The sequence below is a fragment of the Triturus cristatus genome, chromosome 5_2 (genome assembly GCF_964204655.1).
Source record: "Triturus cristatus chromosome 5_2, aTriCri1.1, whole genome shotgun sequence".
Classification (NCBI taxonomy): Eukaryota; Metazoa; Chordata; class Amphibia; order Caudata; family Salamandridae; genus Triturus; species Triturus cristatus.
In genome coordinates this window covers 195,465,253-195,481,248 of record NC_140588.1, presented here as the reverse complement: position 1 = coordinate 195,481,248, position 15,996 = coordinate 195,465,253, and the positions used below count along the sequence as shown (strand labels likewise).

Here is a 15,996-nt window from a genome sequence, read left to right as displayed (position 1 = left end):
TCTTGGTCTCCAGGCATTTTCCACGAAGGCAGAGGATGAAGAGGAGCTCGAGCTGATCCTCGACCTAATTTAGTCTGCTGCAGTAGGGGGTGGCTGGCTGGCTGACTGTGGGACACCACTTATGACCACCAACATCAGAAAGGGACCACTCTGTGTTCTCCAGTGGGTGGGTCTCAAATTAAGTAATAGTCACAGGTTTTCTGGCCCTGGATTCTAGCCAGACCTGCATGTCGGTGCTCCATTCTGGGTGGCCAGGAGCATGGGACCTTGGCACTAGCGCTTACATCCCTGCTTTGCCATGTTACTTATTGTTCGCTCCCCCAAGTAAATGTTGGAGACAATGGGTTACCACTAAGAATGGCAGAGGTTTCCCTATTAGACGCATACACCAGAAATCTACCTCAGTGGTTGCATGTGTGTGTGTGTGTGTCTAAAAGGACAAAATGAGTGAGGTCATATGTACTTTAAACCCAGTATCTGAAAAGCATGATGCATGTAATTTGGGTTAAATTGCTGTATAGCCAGTGATACTGCTTTTGGTGTTTGAGGTAAAATAAAGGAAGGCCCCATTATTCCAATTAATAATTCTCAGTTTTTCAACTCAATCTCGGGTTAGGAGTTGACAATATGTCATTATGGGCCTCCGTTTACGTCCCCTTGCCCGCCAAACTTTCAAAGAAATTTTTTAGGTCTTAGCAGAATATTGTTCCTACAATATCAATGTGTCCTTACAGAGAGGCTATGTTCCTACTGCTCAAAAACAATCAATCACCTCTCCACCTCAGTTTAGAATACTTAACATAAATCCCTCCAACTACAGACCGATCTCGACACTTCTGCTCTTGTGGAAAATATGCTTGAAACAGTTGATAAAATCCAAATCTATGTCCTGTTTACTTACTATCTGGTGCTCATTCTTGTTTTCATCCCTCAAGAAGAACCAAATGTTATATTCTGTTTCTGAACCAATTTGCCTCACATCCTTACCAGTGGCGGCTCCTCCTCTATGGCAGAGGAGCGTCACCCCACATCTTTCAAGCAGTGCGAGACGAGAAGTAGAAAAATAAAATGATAATATCTTTCAGTTATTATTATTTTATGTTTGTGCTGCTTTGCGGGCGGGCCGCCCACACCAATAATGTGCACTTTTCCCATTCTCCATGCAGGCTGCATTACATTTTGCATGGAGACCATGCCCAGGCCCCCATTCTCTGGTTGAGCGTCGAACCAGGACGCTCAAAGCCAGTCACAACACTGCAGCGGTGTGATTGATCAGGGGAGCCTGGGTGCCTACTAATCACAACTCTGCATTGCAGCATTGTGATTGGTCAGTGGGGCCTGGTTGTGCTTTCTGTTACTTGAGGAGAGCAGGAGCAGAGACGCGGGACCCGGGGGGAAGGTAAGTAACATTTTGTAAATTTTATTTTTATTATGCGCAGCCTCGCGCGACACCTCCACCATGCCTACACCCATGAGGCATGCCAGCCGCCCCTGGTCCTTACCATCCTTAAACTCCTCTCCTTCCTTATCTTTCCGGCATTCATGATCTTCCTACTCTATGCCCAATCTGTCTGCCTATCCCCACTTCCCTAAACCCATCCTACTTTCTTTAGCCACCTTCTCATCCTCTTAATACCTCTCTTCACAGATTTGCTCCTTTGTTTCTGAAATTTATTTTCATACCTCTTGATTATTTATTCTTGACTGGCTCATTAGTTGCATGCTGCATCTGGAATCTATACCCCTGTCGCTTGTTGCGCATTGCACATAATTACATACAAAAAAAGTAAATAAATGAGCACCTCTTTATTGGGTATTCCTTTAAAAATATAGTGCACTGCCACTCATTTGCAAGTTTCTATTGCTCTAAGATGTACAGAAACTGGCTTAATAGGCTCCATTAAGTATGTTGATGCACGATTTAGGTTACAATTAGTGGCAGAAATTGGGACCTTTGTGACTTCCTGTACATACATAATGGTGACCTATGAGCACATGTTCTTATCTTAATTGCAAAGTAGGAATGATCACTCTTGTACAGGCTAGTGCAAGTCCAGCATAGTGTGCATCTGTCTCTTCCAGAATTCATACCAGGGCTACATTCCAGAGATTGATGGATATACTACAGGTTGTTGATTTGAATCTCAATTATGTTGCCAACATTCATGCTTCCTAGGTTAGCATACTACTGTCTTAAGAGTTTTTATTGAGTTTTTCAGGTGGAAAGCTGTGAAAGAACTACACTTTGTCATTTGAGCTGAACATTGATGATGGTAGTCCTTGCCGGAAGAGACAGATTGATAGAGAACAAAAATGTCCATGTTTTGACACTAAGGGCCACATGTATGAAAGAAGCATTTTGCAATTACCAATTAGCAATTTTACCGAATCACTATTTGGATATCTCAAAATGTTACTTATGTAGGAATCTCCATAGATTTTGCAATTCCTTAATATTACCTATTAAATGATTCGGTAAATAATCAATCACTTATAATTATATTATATTACTCCATTCGTTCCTATTGGCCAAAAAGGCCCATAGGTGCGAATGTTTTTGCATTAGCTAATTTGCGATTACCTAACTGATGATCACAAATTAGCTAATGCAAAGCCAAGGGTGCCCGGCAGCCTAAGGCCCCCCCGAAGTACCCAAAAAAACAAATGTGCACATGTAAAGCACACACACATGCCCTAGAACGGTGTGTGAGCTACATGGCACTTTGAAAAATGGAGTTTTGTGCATTTTTCAAAGTTTGCACATAGTTACCATCAACTTAAAGGTGATGATAATAGCATTTCCCAAATGCACATTCACATTTAGCAAAGACTTTTTACATTTGCATTAGGGATTCGCAAGTTGCGATTCCCTATTTGAATTAGCAATTTAGGTAATCACTAAAAATTGTGATCACTTTATCACCAAATCCCAAAGCCTTTCATGCATTCAGAAAGGCCATTTTGCATTTGCAAAGGGGCATACTTAGCAATTCACTCTGCACCTGAATATAGTCTCTAAATTACTTTATCAGTTGATACTGGCTCACCTTTGACTTTACCCTTGGCTAATTTCTTGGTTTTTAGTAGGTTGAGCTTAGGCAGCGCATGCGCTGTCTCTTCAACACATGTATTTAACCTGGGCTAATTCCTTGGTTTTTAGAAGGTTGAACTTAGGCAGCGCGTGCGCTGTCTATTCAAGACATGTCTTTACTCTGTGGGCTTACAGCCCACCCATTGCCTTTTTATTTCTCCCTTCGTTTGTCGTTCAAAAATGCTTGCTTGCTAGCGGTTAATTCTTCCACTTTGTCCCTCCTTTTTGTGTTTGGTTTCCTCCCACAGAGCACTGCCCAATTATTGCTAATATCATGCTTCTGTGTTTCTGCTCATTTGGGGAACTATGTTTTTCTTTGATTCCTGCTTGTGTCACTGTTTGCCCATCTTCGGTGGTTCCGCTTTGGTGCCCGTCACTTAATCTCCCCGTCCTGTTCAATTTCTGAGATGAAACGTCAGATGTGGTTTTCTAAATCGCCTCTTTAATTTTTTCTGACTTCAAAGTGCAAGGATTTTCCCCAAACCCTTCCCGTTTCGCTGCTTGTTGCTTTAGCGAGCCTCGATCACCGGACCTTCAGCAGCTCAACCTTGCAGCACATTTAAGGGCAAGGTTTGGGCAACTCCTGTTGCATTTTCTCTGATGCTTGTTTATACAAATATACATGAGCGCTAGTTGCATTTTCTCTGATGCTTGTTTATACAAATATACATGAGCGCCAGTTTCATTACACAATGTCAGAATTTTTTTTTGTATAGATTGCGAACTCGACTGACCCAAAGGTATTGAAGCGCTTTAGAAAAGCGTCCGTTACATTACACAAGGTCAGTTTAAATTTTTTGTTTTTAGGTGCGTAAAGAATAAGTGATGCCGAAGCTACACATGTTTATTCATTATTTGCCCTCTACCTGACAAATGGGAGCAGCATTCATCCCTCCCACCTCCTCATGTCGCTGCATGCCCACCCACTTCCTCTTCCTGTCCTCCTCCTGTCAGAGCTCTAATTTCAAAGCACATTCACAGCAGCTCCCCATGGACTGAGACATTTTGTATTATATAATGTGAACTCAAGTGACCCGAAGGTGTTGGAGCGCTGTATATGAGCTCTAGTTACATTACACAAGGTCGTATTAATTTTTGGAGGCATTTTTATAGAGTGCAAACTTGATGATCCGAAGGTATAGAAGAGCTTTACGAAAGCGCCAGTTATAATACAGAAGTTCACGTTACATTTTTTGATTTTAGGTGCACGGAGATTAAGGGATGCCGATTCCATCCCTGCTTATTATTTCCCCTCTACCTGACAATTTAGAGCATTTTGTTGTTGTTGCTATGTCCAGTGCTCCTGTACCCAGTGGCTGGGACAATGTTTGGGGGCTTTCTGGTTAACAGATGATCCAAGTAGTGTTTTGAATGGAAAAATCTGGATAAGGGTGCTTGGTAAATAGAGGCCTGGGTGAGGAGGGATGTGACGTCTCTGCCAATGGAAATTACTCCACTGCTTTTTTTCATAGGCTGTTCAATACTCTAGTGATGCAGTCGCCAACAGAATGTTATAGTGCTGTTGACTTGCATCAAAGCATTTGTCTTTCTGTCCGTTGAACGTGTCCATAAATGTTTCCGGAGGCAAACGTGTTTTCCTGAATCACACTGCATGACCCAGTGTGTAGTAATTGTATAGCTCTTCAGTCCCTGGCTGTACAGAACCCAGGATAATGTGCTGCATGGCTAAACACTTATGAAGTCCCAAAGAGGAGGCCTGTTGGCTTGTCTGTTTTCTAGCCTGCATCTGCCCCCTATTGTTTTCTGCATCTCACCACAGGCTCTTCCAAGTCAACATTGGTATAAGGAATGGATGGCCCTGAATTGGGACAACCATAGGCTGAGTAAATCTGACTACCGGGCAACCAGTGGCCTCAAATGTTTTTATAACTCACTCTTCTTTAGCTGTCCCTGTTGCTTGGCACCTGTACATGTACACATACTACTCATGAAACTAACTCCCCAAGAGCCCATACTAGTATGGACCTGCATCTGAAGCATTCACTTAACCTACACGCACCCAGCCTCTCAAATTTGCACTTCTGCTCTGCCAGCCTTCAAGCTGCAATTGTAATGTTAGAGTAATATTGAATTGCCATTGCATGTCTATACCATTTTTTCATGTACATCTTCTACAGTATCCTGCTACATTGCCTGAGCAGTGCTGAATTGCTGAAGTGCTTTTAGCCTAACACTAATTTAAACACTTCCAATTCTATACAAAAGCCCTAGCTAAAGGAACTTCATTCCAAATTAGACTGAAATGTGGTATCAAGCACTCGATACTGAAAGAAAACCTTTAAAAAATAGTGTTCCAATCTCTAGTCCTTTTCTAGATAGGATGATGGTCACTACCTACTGAAGGCCATACTATATTTACCTCTTGCAGCACTCCATGTGGCAGCCAAACTGATCTCTGCAACTATAACACTTTATACTATTGCTCCAGCCTTGATCTCTCTAAAATGGCATCCGATTGGACTAAGGAGTGCTCATAAATTGGCCTGCCTCATTTTCAAAACCCTTCACTCTGCCCATCCCAAGCTACATTGCTAAGAAACTGGCCATTTCAGGGGATCAACAATTTACAGAGCACAACCATCTTTTTATGGAAACTCCCTATTTTATTTTTGAAAGAAAAATGAGAACTTTCCGACTATTTTTTTTCAGAAAGTTCACCCAAACTTGGGAATACTATCCTGCCTGCAGTGACAACCGTTCCATCCCATGATACCTTCAAGAATTGAATGAGAAAACTTCTGTTCAAATAACTCTGCTAAAGCTTGCCTAGACCTCATGTGAAGCTAGATTACCCAAGTCTTATATGTGTGACAGTGATTGAAACTAAAAGTACTAGAAGAACAAAGTAGATGAAATTGATGCCAAATACAGAGTCTCAAAAAACTTTGCTGGGACAATTGGTACCATGCAGGCATTCTTGTTAAGTGTTCTTCTAGTAGCTAAGGTTTCCCTTTTATGACTTGTACTCTCACGTTCTCCTTGAGCCCCATCCTATAACCCTACCTTATCTTCCATTTTCCTTTACAAAACACATATAAGTTGAATTCCCCTGACCAGCATCAATCTTTGAAACTTGTGTTCCTTAAAAATACAACTTGGCAATATTTAACCTTTCCTCTCAACTCTTTATAATTGTAAAGCTTGAAGTCTCCAGTTTTCATACTTTCACTGCTTGTTAAAAAGTCTTTCTCAACACAAAGTGATCCGCTAAGACGATTAGTTGAAATTATCTTATTAGTTTAAAACTATTTTGACATTTGTCTTTGTCCCAGAATAATCTAGCAGCCACAGCACCATCTTTCTCAAATGACATCCAGTCAGATTGAGATTGGGGGGTGGGGGGGCACAGGTTATGTTGCAGCGTACAGGTGCTCTGGCTGTCATCCTTTGCTCGGAGGTTGTCTCACATCCTGATGCCCCCACCTCCCCCTCCATGGCCACCTTATGCAGATGCGATCATCACACTTGAGCCTGTATTGCTGAGACCGCCAGTGCATCTGAGCAAGGTCCCAAGATGATGGCGGTTAGTGCTGATGTTGGCTGTTGAAGGAGGCTGCCCACATTAGTGTAGGCGTGGCTAAAGTCCCAACCGGCACCTGGTCGTCTCTCTGCTGCCTATGCTGTAACCCCGTTGGGGGTCATCTGTTGGGGTTCCTGGGGGCCTCTGGAGCTACCAGCGGTGGCCACTTATTCCTGAATTCGGATTGTGGACCGGCTGAGTCCAAAGGCTAAATATGGGATCAAACTGCAGGATGGGGCTGCGTGCCTTGAAGCACCAAACCACTTTCCTTTTCTTCTGTCTCGTTCAGTCTCAACCAAGGGCCCACAGTGAGTACCCCACCTGGTCCTTTGCTGGGTCTTCTGGGAGAAGAGCGCTTGAGACTGTTGTTCACCTCCACTCATCTGCTTCACACTGGGAGAGCGTTTGGGGGATCTGTGGGCCCAGGAGGGTTGAGTGCCCTGCAGGTGCACAGCACTGTGGGGAGGCAGCTGCTTCCACTACCTCCATCATGTGGGGATTGCAGTGGACTAAGGAGACTGCCGGGGCTGGCGTGATGTCAGGCCTCCAGAGGACGAAGAGGCGGTAATGGGGGCAACGTTGGGGTCTTTCTGCTGCCCAGGACTGAACAGAAGGGCAAAGAACAATTCATGGACTGAACTACAAAGAAAGAGGAATTCCAAGATGGCGGCCGCGCTGGAAGCATAGGGGCAGTCTAGTCTTACCCCCACGGGTGTCCAGAGGTTAGGTGAGGCGCGCACTCCAAGTGGAATGCGCACTTCACTGAGGAGATTCAGAGAGTAGCAGCTTGACTTTAGAGTTCCCGAGTAAGAGTTAGAGAGAGTAGAAATAGAGTTAGTTTGTTAGCGCCATGCGACAGAATAGTTTTCCAAGTCAGAAAACTACACCACTCCGAGAAAAATAACTGAAGAGAATTCCGAAAGATTTACACAGACAGAAAAGACGACGAATTCACTCATACCTTCGTGAAGACTTACAATACATCTCCGTGTTTCCCGAGCAGATATTCGGAGGTCTTTTGGCGCCATCCTGTGACAGAAAAAAGAAGACCGAAGCTAAGTATATTAGAGAGATATGAGTGATTGTATGGAAAAGAATATGACAGAAAAGATTGCATAGAAGACGTACCTGATAACTCTAGTAATTTGAAATTCACCCTGAGGGAAAAAGATAAGTGCAGATTAATAGAGAAGAGGAAAACTATACACTAAAAATACTTACCACAGTTTCTCAGTACTAGATAACTAGGAATAAGGAAAAGTAAAGTAAACACAGTTTTGGAGATAGAATAGTAAGAGTAGAGTATTACACTCAAGAAGAATACACTGAAGAAGATGACAAGCAAGAAGTATTCCACTCTAGAAGTAAGCCCAAAAATAATAAATCTCAAGTTAAAAGAAAAGGAAAAAAAGGTTATAAGAAGGAATTAATAGAAAGATGTTTTGTAGGAAAGAGAGTTGTAAAGGAGAGTCCAGACCCACAGAAAAGAATTGAAAAAGAAGCACCACACAACAAGACAGACATACAGAAGAGGGGCACAGTGCTTGAAACCCAGGGTAGGTGTTAACACATAGAGTTAGTGGTTGAAGGGAAGAGAAAGTTATAGCGTTGTTTTGTTTCAAGGTTCTCACTTACAAGAGCTGGCAACTGCATTAAGAAGAAGCTGAGGAGAATAGTGAAGAACCGGTGTTTCAGGACCAGTCTCTTCTTTGTTTATTATTTTATCCACTCCCCCCTTCCCCCTGCGGGGTAGTTACGGAGTCCAGGTGAATATTACTGGAACTCTGGCTGCCGCGTAGTGGGAGTCGGGAACCATTATCTCTGTTCCTGTGCAAGCACTTCAGGATATGTCTCTTGACTCTGACACGTGACTTCAGGGGGTGGGGGGCTCCCCACCCTTCCCATTGAGGTCAAATTGGATGTTATTTTAACAGCTATTGGGTTCACAAGGGATGCTTTAAGGGGAAAATCGATTCCATGGTGGTGGATATATCGGGCTCCTTAGAGACTATCCCCACAAAATGGCTGACCGCCTTCGACAGGTAGAATCCGACCTGGGTCCTGCATCTAAAGCACAAGTAGCTGACTTGGGGCTTCCTGACTGGAAGGGTAAACATCCTGGAGGCCCGGATTGAAGAGCAAGAGGGAAGGGCCAGGAGAAGCAACATCAGGGACACTGGGCTGCTGGAGTGAGTCGAGGGCCACTCAATGCTCACTTATTTGGAGGACTGGCTACAAGGGGTGGGATTGTGTGTTTATTTTGTGATGAGTGCAGGTGACTGGGCCCTTTATATTGGAGATCTTGCAAGCATCCATCTTCCCTGACTTCACTGTGTTTGTGCAGTGGCAACAAGCCTCCTTCCTGGTGGTGAAAAAGAGGATGAGTGAGTTGGGGATCATATACGCTTTATTTACTGCCGCACTCCTGATCCAACTGGAGGGGAAAACCATGATGTTCACCACACCTAAGGAAGCGTGTCAGTGGTTGGACTCCAACCACTCGGGAGGCCCCGTACATCCAGACCCATTAGCCACTGGGCCACGGGGGCACTGAGGTACCCACTGCTCCGGGAGCATAGGAGCGCAACCCACCACCCGACCAGTGCCAGAGGGAAGCTGTGACGGGGGCAGCAACTTTGTCCACCTCCAGGAGCAATGCCAATGAACCCACCATCTGTGAAGAAGATACCCATTCTGAAATTAGCAGTGCCACAGGTTCCCGGACTTAGTAATAACCTAGCATTACACCTGACACTGCTGATGAAATAATTTGAAAGTGTACGCTCTGATGATCTCACTGTCTGTCTTTGCTTGTGTCCTGGATAGTGTCTGTTTTGCAGTTGTCATTACATCGTAACACATAATGTATTTTTATATGCCATTGGTCTGCCCAGTCTGCACACAGGGTTTGGTTCAATGACTGTCCCCTCCCCCCCACCCCGATTGGTGTCGCTGGAACCAGGCAGGATGTCAAATTATGTTGGAATACAGAGTTCAACTGTCAAATACTCTGGACAAAGAGCTGAGGCTTTGGTGTCCTGGGTGGGAATGGTTGGGGGTTAGCTCAGTTTTTGTTTTTCTTTTTTTCTCTGTTCATTGCCTACTTAAGGGTTTGCCATATCTAGGATCCAGCCTTCTGGATGGTGGGAGGGTTTTTTGGGGGTGTTGGTGCCATGGGATGAGACGGGTGGACATATTGGTAATGGCTGATACGTGCTCCACTATTAGGCTTCTCACCTGGAATGTATGTAGTTTAAACTCCCCCAACATAATGTACAAGGTCCACGCCTATGTTAGGATGCATAAGGTACAAATTGCCCTCTTTCAGGAAACACATCTTACTAATGCAGAGAAGATGGTGCTCCAAAAGAGGTGGGCAGGGGAAGGTCTATTTCACATCATATTCCACTTTTGCCCAAGGCATGCTTACTTGGATCCTACCACTTCAAATTGAAATCATTGACCTGGAGGGGTGCTATGTTACATTAGGGCATAAATTGGATGGAAAACCTGTAGCATTAATCAACGTCTACACTCCCAACACTGAACAACCTTCCCCAATTTATTATCTCATCACCTCCCTACACCACACTGCTGCATTACCCTTTGATGGTGTTGGGGAACTTAAACTACGTAGCAGATACGTCCTGAGATTTATTGCACCCGCCTCTTCTGACATCACCAATGCACGCTGCCAGACCCGAAGGCAGGAGTGGAGTCCGGTTGATGTGTGGAGGGCCCATGACTCCCCACGCAAGGAATACTCCCCTTACTCGTGCATGCATGACCTCTTTGTACGATTAGATGTGCTACTGTGCGGGTGTTTGCTGTGCAGTAGGGTAATATATTTAGAATACCTTGACAAAACATTCTCGATCACAACCCCTTCTTCCTGGCACTCTGCTGTGAGATCCCTATGCCCCCAAACCCATCCTGTAAACTATCCACTGACTCACTGGAGGATCCGATGTCCTTGGCAACCACCATTCAAGACTACTTTACTAACAATGAGGGAACCGCCTCCTATCTTGCTGAATTGTTGCTGGAATTGTTGGAAAGGCTAAGGGGTTACAATTATCGTCAATTTATCTTTAAAGCCCACAGTGAATAGGACAAAACCAGCCGTCTGCTTGCTTGGATCGCTAACCCTACTCGTGATTGTAAACAGATCTTTTCACTAGTAACTGCCTCGGGCACCCGGGTGTACACCCAGGAGGCCATCAACGCAGAGCTTCAGAACTACCATACCCACTGCTATATGCCTGCTCCAGGCCTTGATCCCCAGACATTACATAACTACATTTTGACTGCTTGAACAGCAACGGTGAATCGTGATGTGGTGGCATTGATGGGAGGCAATATTCGGATAAGAGGTACGGGCCCTTATGTTCCTTGCCTGTGGTAAAATCCCTCGCTCATGGAGTTCCACTTTCCATACAGTGACATTCTGGCCCTAAGTTTGGCTAAGCTTTATAACTCAAACACAAGGAGATAATGGACGGAGCGGTGAAACTTTTCAGACACTCTTCCCCAGTCACAGATCTGTGTTGAATCCATCATCGTTCTTTAGCTCACTTCGCCACCCCAGTTCAGATCCAGCTGCATGCAAACCAGCCTTGATCCTGTGCCCCATGGGAACAGTCCAGCCCGAACTGCCAAGCCAAGTCCTCCCTGGACCCAAAACAAGCATCGTTGGACTGGTTTCAGGGCGAACAAAGTGAACACAAGGAGATGCCCTAAGTTGGCAGGGTATACCCAGATGTAGGTCCCTTGCTCACTCTGCCACTGGATTCAAGCTACCCTGACTGATGAGGGGTGTTACCCTGAAACAACCCCCAGGATGCTTGTTCCCGGTCCAGGTAAGACCAGGCTGGGCAGTTCAGGCTGTACTGTTCTCATCAGGCACAGGGATATTTATTATGCATGGATGAATAGATCTATTTACCGATATCTTTCCTAATAAATAAAACGGATTGCGCTCGAGTTATTCATGACACAGCCACAGTATAAATTACATGTTGATTCATCTGGTGTAACCGTTCTCACCTATCTTCATCACATAATAATAATAATAATAATATCCACATTTGTAAAGCGCGAACACTCACCCGTAAGGGTCTCTAGGCGCTGGGGGCCATCGGGAAGATTAAGCAAGCTATTGCCCAGAGTCACATGGTGCTGGGCTCACCTGTCGCCGGCGCTGGGGATCGAACCGTGATCCCCAGATTCCGGAGTCAGTTGCCCTGGCCGCGGCGCCACACCTCTTCCTTCAACATCTTTCTTCAAACATTATACCAGATGTGCCAAGCATGGTTTCATTTTAATTACAAACCTCGATGTTTATATTCTAAAGAACCATAGACGATGTCAAATGAGCCACTGACCAAATCTTTTTGGAGAGCAAAGGAGTGTCGAGTGGATGTCAGCCTGAAATGCCATTCAAAATTGTTTACGAGAGGCCATGATATCCTTGGGTTCCAGCAGCGGCTTCTCAAATTGATTGATTTTTTTATTAGCAGTTTGATATCATGCCAACAATGCAATACAAACACTTCATATACATACACAACAGAAAATTAAATAAAAGTGCCCTTTTGTTTTTTGGAATATCGAGAAAACGTAATTATTTTTCCTTATATTCCGCGCTGGATCTGACAACTCCTCCCCCTTACTGGGGTCGATTTATCATAAACCATCTTGTTATTTAAAGAGGGACTCCAGCTGGGTTAGGTCAACCGACATTTCACAATTAACCTTTGTTTAGATTTCCAACTCAGAACCTCCCATTTGGACTCTCATCTCCCTACTACTTGGGCAAAGGCTTTTGACACTCACTACACTACTCTCGCCTACTTGTTTTAAAGGTAATTCTTTAGGTATCACTTACAGAATATTTAAGATATGATCCATACTGTCAGTGGTCTCCTCCAGTAGAGTCAAAAATGATGACGAAACACGCTCAAGACTTATCAATGAATAATAGAAACACACATAATACAGTGGAATGTTACTAGATGGGTTCAATAACAAATCAGGAGTCCATGAAATGTTTGATAAAACGGAAGCTGTGAGGCTTGGGGTACTAAAACTTTACCAAAGATTTATTTTTTAGTCACTTGGGCATCTCAGACAATAATTCCACACCTGTGTTTACTGCCTCCTCATTCACTTCAAAGGGTGAAATGTCTGGTAAAGTATAGTCCAATACAATAGAGCCCTGTAAGACCTGTGGTTCTGCTATAACGGTACACACTAAGGAATGTTCCCCCAAGTATTAATTTTCCTAACTACAGTGGAGTTCCTGGACTGGTTGAATAGAGTTCTGTAGCACACACTCAACTTCTGTTGGTGCAGTCCGCTGATCTTCAACTGCTAGTACCTCAGCATTCATTTTTGACTGCCCCGACACTATGCTGGAGGAAGGAGTTTCTTCAGGTAGTTTTTATAAGTATGCCAATGTTATTCCGCTCCCTTTTAAAACTCCCAATTGTGGTGTTCTACTTTTTAATGGATTGGATTTTGTTTTTTGGCACAGTCTGGAAGAAAGGATTCTACCAAATCTGAGTTTTTTGCCATTATGATACTAACCAGAGCTGTTAGAGGATGATTGCTCAATGAGGCAAAAATTAGGGCTAGGAGAAGACAAAAAAAATATTTAGTAGCCAAGAGGGTGCAGAACTTGCAAGCTGCGCCCAATCCAGGTCGCTTGTGCAGAGAGGAGTAAAAATTGGTTACTGGAGCCTCTGGTTCACCCCTGGCTCTGGATACCACAGACGGCACATCTCACCTTCCCCAGCTGCTGGTTACATAGTAAGTCTGCAGGTAAGGGGCCCGAATTATCTTCAAAGTCGGAGAGCAAGTTTAACAGTCTATTGCAGCGCCTAGTTGCATCAGTTCTCGTACACCAGGACACACACCAAGCCTCACCCCTCTCCTGGTCCCCCAACTTGCAACCTTTCAGATATTGCAATATGGTGAGGCACCAAAAGGCCAGGTTAATGCTAGGTAGGTTGGTCACACAAACAGAGAAAGATGGTTATTCCTCAAAGTTGCAAGCCGCACTCACACTTAGCTGGACCGCTTTAGCAAGCCCCAGATAAGCGCCAGAGGCAGCAGAGATCAAACCCAGCTGTACCCTCAATTGACAGACTAAAGATTGTACAAATTTCGTTTGGGGCTTCTCTCCCCACAATTCACTCTGTTGAGCTAAGGAATTTTACAGAGTTATTTGAATGTGGCTCCAGCCGTAGTCTCCCCACATAGGCTGACTGCCACCTCTGCAAGAACTGACCCCTGGTCACTGATGCGACTCCATATAAAAGTTGGACTTTTTGTCTACTTTTATTTGCTTTTCGTTTCACGAAATGCCCATCGCCAATCGGCAATGCAGCAAAATTCAAAAGCTTGGAAGTGGCTCAACGGCTTCTTATACTCCACTGGCCGTTAATTCTTGTGGCAAGCTCTTTTCGTGACTGCTGCACCAGAGGTCCCCCAAAGCAGAGGGGGACGCCGAGAACAGTCGATACGGAGGGACCAGACACTACCCACTCTGCTCTGCCCCCTCTCATTGCCTACAGTCGCAGCAGCAACACCGGTGTCACTGTCACAGCTTCCTGTTGCTAGCCTCTCGCACATGCACGCCACCCACCGAGGGAAAAGGGGAGCAAGCAAGGGGCGAACAACTGAAGAGCGTAGAAAACAAGCATTTGCAATGCAATAGGTCTCGCATTTATACGAGTTTGAGCTATTGGCATTGTAAATGACAGTGCCTTTTATTTATGTTTTAAAAAAACCAAACTTAAATAAAAAGCATTGTCATTTACAATGCCAATAGCTCAAACTCGTATAAATGCGAGACCTATTGCTTTGCAAATGCTTGTTAAAATACATATTTGTGAACGGGTTTGTTGTTGCCAAAGATTCACAGGAAACACCGTGGAACATCGTAAAGAATGATTAATTTCTTTGTGTTGAATCAGATATTTTCAAATCCTTGGCTGTGAAAAACACTGTTGGAGACTGGAAGTAAAGCAGTAAATTAAGAGGTCAAATGTTTTAAATATGTTGAAGGAAATACAGACGGAACTGCTCATTCCAGATGTTGGTTTTGGTTATTTGTTTAAGGCATGTGTAAGCCACTCACTACGAAAGAGCTGCATACAGGCACTTTTAATATTTTGTGAGGAGTTAAGTAGACCCCAGCATCGGCCACGAGTGCTGGCGGTGGTTCCCTTTCAGCTTTTTTTTATTTTTTTTTAGCTCTGCTGCAGTATGCTCAAAATAAGGAAGGGGGGCAGAGGGGAGATAAGAACCACAACCCGGCTTTTAGCAGTGGAACGCAAAATTGTGGTTATATTTCTGTGAGTAAAGTACTTGCAACTTTAGAAACAGAGGAAGGCTGTAGAGTCCCCCTAGCAGGACGACCATTCCCAGTCCACCGCCATGGTTTTAGTTTGAGACTGCCCAGTGTTAGGCTGCTGGGACCGCAGCAAGGCTCCCCCGGGGGTGGCGGTGGCAGCAGCCCAGTTGGCATAGAGGAAGATCGCACCATACTTGCTTCGTACGTGAATACCTGGACTGCGTCGAGTCGCTGCCTCTTGAGATTCAGCGCAGCGTCTCTCTGTTGTGGGAGATAGACACCGTTACAGAGAAGTTTTAAATGAAATTGACGATGTCTATGAACAAACAGCATGTGAATAAAAGCAACCCTACTTGCTACAGCTCTGATCTGTTCTGTATGAGGTGCTTAAGCATTTCCGTTTTCCTCAGTGAGAAAAATGTGTATACTTAAAAAACACGCACGGCAGGGTAAATGAGACTTGACAATGATGTAAAATGGGGAGGGGGCAGTAAAAATAGCTGCACAATTTGAACACATATTACCAGTGAATAAAAAGTCTGAAAGTGGAAAATGTGCTACGGTGCAGAAGTGCAGACAATTCTACACCCAATCACACTATAACTCTGCTGAAACTAACGAAACACCAAAGATGCGACAACAGCAAACCCTCACAACATGTAATGGATGCTTCGTTTTGAAAGAGTTGATAAATCATCACAAACTCTAACAATATGGTGAGAAGGACATGGCGAGTGTTTGTTTTTAAGTCGGAAAGCAATCTGGGTTACATTAGAACAAGCGGCCGTGAAAGTGAAAGTGATCGCGATCGCGATCAAACATCAAAGCGGTCGTGCGGCCACGAAAGTGAAAGCAAATGGTGTGCAGGCTGCCAAATGGTGCGCGCGCCCGGCGCACATGCACTGTATTTGGAGGTCTGAAAGCACTCGTTTGCACTTCCAGATCCCCCATTTACAAAAGCTCTCGCGAGAGCAGCGCTAAAGCGCTGGCTCAGGCGAGACCTAA

General features: G+C 44.5%; 1 protein-coding gene across 6 annotated transcripts in view; it reads left to right on the top strand.

Moving 5' to 3' along the window:
• The window catches only part of SYCP2L (synaptonemal complex protein 2 like), a 1,177,754-nt gene that overhangs the window by 289,971 nt on the left and 871,787 nt on the right, over positions 1–15,996 (top strand). The gene's annotated exons all lie outside the window — the stretch shown is intronic.